The sequence below is a fragment of the Pleurodeles waltl genome, chromosome 5 (assembly GCF_031143425.1).
Source record: "Pleurodeles waltl isolate 20211129_DDA chromosome 5, aPleWal1.hap1.20221129, whole genome shotgun sequence".
In the NCBI taxonomy this organism is placed as follows: Eukaryota; Metazoa; Chordata; class Amphibia; order Caudata; family Salamandridae; genus Pleurodeles; species Pleurodeles waltl.
The window spans coordinates 784,120,529-784,125,749 of NC_090444.1; the positions used below are offsets into that span (position 1 = coordinate 784,120,529).

Genomic DNA, 5,221 nt, shown 5'->3' on the forward strand with positions numbered 1-5,221 from the left:
CAAGCAGGAATATGTCCTGGATGCAACCCCCTTGCAGCTGCTCTGCTCCCCTTAAATGCACATCAAGCTCTGGGTAGGCCACTGTCAGAATGCAGGCCATTAGGGGAGTTAGGCTCTGATGTGTGCCCTGCCTACATTGGGAAGACATCTCTAGCTGGACCTCAGCGATCTTCCATGCCCAGCGTCTCAGGTCCTCCCACCTGACACTTGTGACAGTAGGCACTCCACTGGCAAGGGACCTGCAGGGTGTACAACTTCCAGGCAATAGCTCTCCAAATCCCCTTCTTCTGATGGGCGTTGGCCTGTATGGAGGCAAGAGACAAACCAAAAGGTTACAAACATAAGTTTTTGCTCAAATGGTTGTGTCACACACATGTCAGAAACACCAAGTACAAAATGTTTAACTTGTCAACACACCACAAGCGTAAAGCATGCATACTGATGAGTACAGGGATATGACTACACACTTTGGATTCATTTGCAGACTACCCCACGACCCTGCTCATGGCCTACACTGATTATGCAAGCCTACTGACATCAATTAGCCCAGGCTCAAGCACCATGAACTCTGATGTGACCCATAATGACATACAACACACCATTTTGGCCTTCTAAAGGGTAAACTCCAAGGGCTTGACTGGACATACACATTTACACTCTGCAACATTGACTCATTGCATACACTCCCTATAAGCAACTCCCATAGTACAGACTTCACCCTAAGATCTGAATGACAATGAAAGAGCTGCCATGGTGGGCACATAAAGTGCTGTGCATGTGTGAACATGTGGCCTACCGAATGTAGACTAATGCCACTTCAGGGTGGGTTTGTATAGTATGTAATTGTACCACAGAACCCACTTTTTACAATATGTGGTAAACCTACAGAGATAGCATCCATCATACAAAGGTATGTTTGGTCTAAGTTTTGGATTGTAACCAAGGTACTGAGTCTCATGTCATGGTCTCCCTGGAATCTACAAACTATATGCACTGTGGATTTGTCACTTGTGCAATACGCCTATACTGGACAAATATGACTAATGTAACAGTGACAACAGAGCTGTGGAAGTAAGGTGCCTGTCATAAGTCAATGACATACATTGACAATGATGCAAAATGTACATATGTACTAGTTCAGGGATTTACCTCAGTACCTATTCCTAATCTAGTCAATGGACTAAGGCATTCAGACCAGGTCTTGTCACTAGAGCCTCATATTCGCCACATGGCAGGATCTGAAGGTCTCCAATGGGTGGACACAGTGCCACGGTTGCATAGCCACAATAACTCCATCCCAGCCTGGACTAGTTTACATACTGGGAGATACATTTGACAGGCCGTGGTCTCTGCAGGCTTAGCATACAGAACCTACATGACACTCTCACTTCCATCACTCCTATGCATGACAGTACATCATGTGGCCATAATCAATGTGGCTTGTGGCTGGTGTGCACTCTTAAGGGCAGAGTAAGTCATGATATGCCTCTCATACAGCAGTTTGGTAAGGCCCAATGTGGGCTGAATGATCTGTGGCACAATATACATTGCTTATAAGATTCTCAAATGGCTCAAACAAGATGCATACACAGCTCATGCTATCATGCACACACTTGTTGTTTGACATGTACAACCATCATATCCATTGATGTGTCATTATATGGCTGCAAAGTCTCCTTGCCTAGATATATGAATGCAGCACAAGGAGGAGCTATGCCTCAAAACACATGACACAATACAATGTGAAGGTGCAATACATCTAGGCCCTCATTATGACCCTGGCGGTCGGCGGTTATATGGTAGAAAGTGCTGCCAACAGGCTGGTGGTACTTTCCACCATATTATGACATTGGCGGTTTGGCTGAAGCCAAACCGCCAATGTACCATACTGACCGCCACAACGGTAACAGCCGCCAGGCTGGAGATATCAATCTCCAGCCCGGCGGCCGTCACTGTACCGCCTGCGGGATAATGAACCCACCTACCACCATTGTTTCCGTGGCTTCCTTACCACCACGAAAACTATGGCGGTAGGCACTATCAGTGACAGGGAATCCCTTTCCTGATAGAGGTCTTCCCCACCCCCACCCCTCTCTCCAGATACCCCCCTTCCTCTCCAAACCTCCCCCAACATTCATGCCCCTTCACACACACACACACGCACACACACACACACATGCATACACACACCCATTCCCACATGCATCCATGCGTGCATACATCCATTCACACAGACATCCACACACACTTTCATACATACACGCAGACATACATTCACAGAACACAACATACACGCACTCACATCTCCATACATGCACACACATTCAACATGAAACACACACCCGCATACACGCACGCACAAACATTCACTCACACCCCTACACATGTACAACACCCCCCTCCACTATCAGACCACCCACTTACCTGAGTTCGGGGTGTCCTCCGGCAGGAGACAGGACGGGGCACTGCTGCCAGCAGCAGCGTCCACCAGCAGAACATCGCCAGGCCGTATTCTGGGTCATAGCATGGCCACAGCTGGTTTCCGCCATTCTTCTGGTGGAAATCCAGCTGTGGTCAAAATATGGCAGACAGCTGGTAGCCGTGGTGATGGTCTTTTGGTCGCTGTCGTCACGGCGGTAGGCGGTTTTTACCGCCAATATCATAATATGGGCCATAGTACATTTCTCCAATACCTGCAAAATGTACATCCCATTTGACACACAAGAAGTCTAACTGGCACACAGGGGCACATTGTAGTGTATGGGGGGGAAAGGATGGTGTTGAACACAGTCAATTGTGCCTGTGAGGTTCTTACGTGCTCCTCTGGTGAGCCATAGAGCTGACCATACAGGGAAAGGACCTCTTCAATGAGCTCTCTAGCTTCTCAAGAGAGAAGGTAGCAGCACATTCACCTGCTGGACGTGGCATGATTGCTCCCAGAGGCAGCAAAAAGCAGCTGAAGTGGTGGAGGTATTGATGGCAGAGGTATCAGGAGTCAAGTGACTGATTTTGCAAAATGCAGCCTGCACGTACACCACATATGCGATCCTTATCACCGAAATGCACAGCCCTTGGCCGTGACCTCCAAAGGCAACACTGTTAGCCTATCACTAATAGTGCAATAGGCAGCGGGTTATAGAACAATTGCACCTGATCCCTATCAACTATTATGTGTTTAACACAAAGAAGTCACAGATTAAATTTCTGTGGTAATGTGTGCACTCTTCACAGCACCTGCCACCAAGATGTAATTCTCGAAAATAACTATATAATATATATTTAGATAGTGCCCCACTTTAAGTATAACTAGACAAGTCCAATAATTCAATGTTGTTTCTTTGTTATCATCTCTTTATTCTTCTTTTCTTTAGAACACTTTATAACAACATCAGCCAACGAGTTTTGTCCTCAGCATAGGGCTTCTTCAGGTCTGTAATACAATAATTATAATACCCTAACATTAAGAGTCAACATAAATAACATATATTCTAAAAACAAGCATGAAATACTTAACATTGACTGATTACCTTTATCTAATAACTAAACATACAGGCAAGGGACACCAACAATAGATACACTAAAATTTAAATATCAAACATACTCAATGTACAAACAAATATTGTAATAGGACTTCCACACATTTCTACCATAAATACATATACAAACACTAATAAACAAACATACTTACAAAAATGATAACAAAAAAGACCAAAAACATAATGACTCGTATAATTCATAAAAAACACATCTTTATATACAAAAAACTCAATAAAACCTATTTTAAAAAGCTGCACAGTACTTCCTAATAATTACTGCCTCAAATAAATGTATTATGTGCAGTGATAGTCCTAAATGATTCATCGCTTCCATAGTACACATGGGTATCATTTGCCCATGGCTACCAAAGATCTACATTGTGTACATGTTTTGATACTGACACAGAGGGGATAAATATTTTTATATATTCAATATTCCTAATTGGTATGATAGAACCGAAATATAAAGACACTCGTACCTTTTTTTTCTACGATATTTTATTCAACTCCATTCTTTCCTGTTCAAATTAATGATTTCACTGTCCGCATCATGTTGCCTTTATACGGCGTAGTACCTAAGGCAAAAATGGAAAATGCCAAATCACGCCGGAGGTGCCACCATCCTTGCTCATATGTGTCTCTCAAAAAAACAAACAGTCCTCACCACCATCATACAGCAAAATAAGCACACCTTCAACCTTAACTAAAAGGTTGCTCTATTGGGCCACCATATCTACCAACAACAAATAGGCATACCTCTTTGTAATTCTTCTGAATTATTCTATATGAACCGGGGAGTATTTAACCTTTTCGACCAGGGCTTGAGTGACAAAGGGCATAATGTTACCTAATTCTGGGCAGCAACCCCCACCCATTTCAGCTAAAATGCTCATCATTTGTCATGTTCAGAAATCAAGTGCAATCAAAGAATTGGGGAAATTGTTTTTATACCCCCAAAATTCAGCAAACCCATACCAAATGTATCCCTTAATCATCAAACATGTATAAAAGACACAAATCTTCACTGATGAACCGATGTTAAGATTAGCTTACCTTATCGAAGCCTCAATACTGCGCCTTCCGTAATTTCAGTGACAGCCGTCACCAAAGCATGAGACCGAAACCGAGCCATCATTAGTACTCACTTTTTAAGGACATCGCCGCAAACCCTTACCCATAATGCAATACCACATCCGGATTCTCATGGTGAGCGGTCAAAGTATAGGTCCATGACTAGAATGGACAAACCCGGCGGCCATTTTATAATGGAGAAAATATTTGTTTGTGCCTCATAACCAGGACATTGTATATTTATATTCGACAGTTTAATCCAAGTAATTCCTCAAACTAGCCACTCTCCAAACAGGAGACATCAGAACAATCAACTATCCCACATATCAAGTGTACAACGAAAGTCCAACCATACCCGTAATATTCTTTTTCGATTTCCTTCAAAGACTGCATATACGTAGCCAAAATAGTCAATTAATCTTTTCAAGCCATCATCGAACCACATCAAATCCATCGTCTGGATTACCATAGTAAACGATCCACATGTAACCCCAAGGAAAGAGGATAAAAAATACAGAGGTCATTTTAGAATGGTCCTCGAGTCAATATAAACCTGTTACCAATATATGGCCTCTTGACTTCCAACAGTTTCCTTCGAGTTGTACCACAAGCCC

General features: G+C 43.2%; 1 long non-coding RNA gene across 1 annotated transcript; it reads right to left on the reverse strand.

The window, feature by feature from the left end:
* Window positions 1–3,347: 3,347 nt before the first annotated feature.
* Window positions 3,348–4,697, reverse strand: LOC138297313 (uncharacterized). Its single transcript, XR_011204017.1, has 3 exons — window positions 4,590–4,697; window positions 4,016–4,111; window positions 3,348–3,430 (listed from the first exon to the last, which is right to left on the reverse strand). It is a non-coding gene; the product is annotated as an uncharacterized lncRNA (long non-coding RNA).
* Window positions 4,698–5,221: the final 524 nt, after the last annotated feature.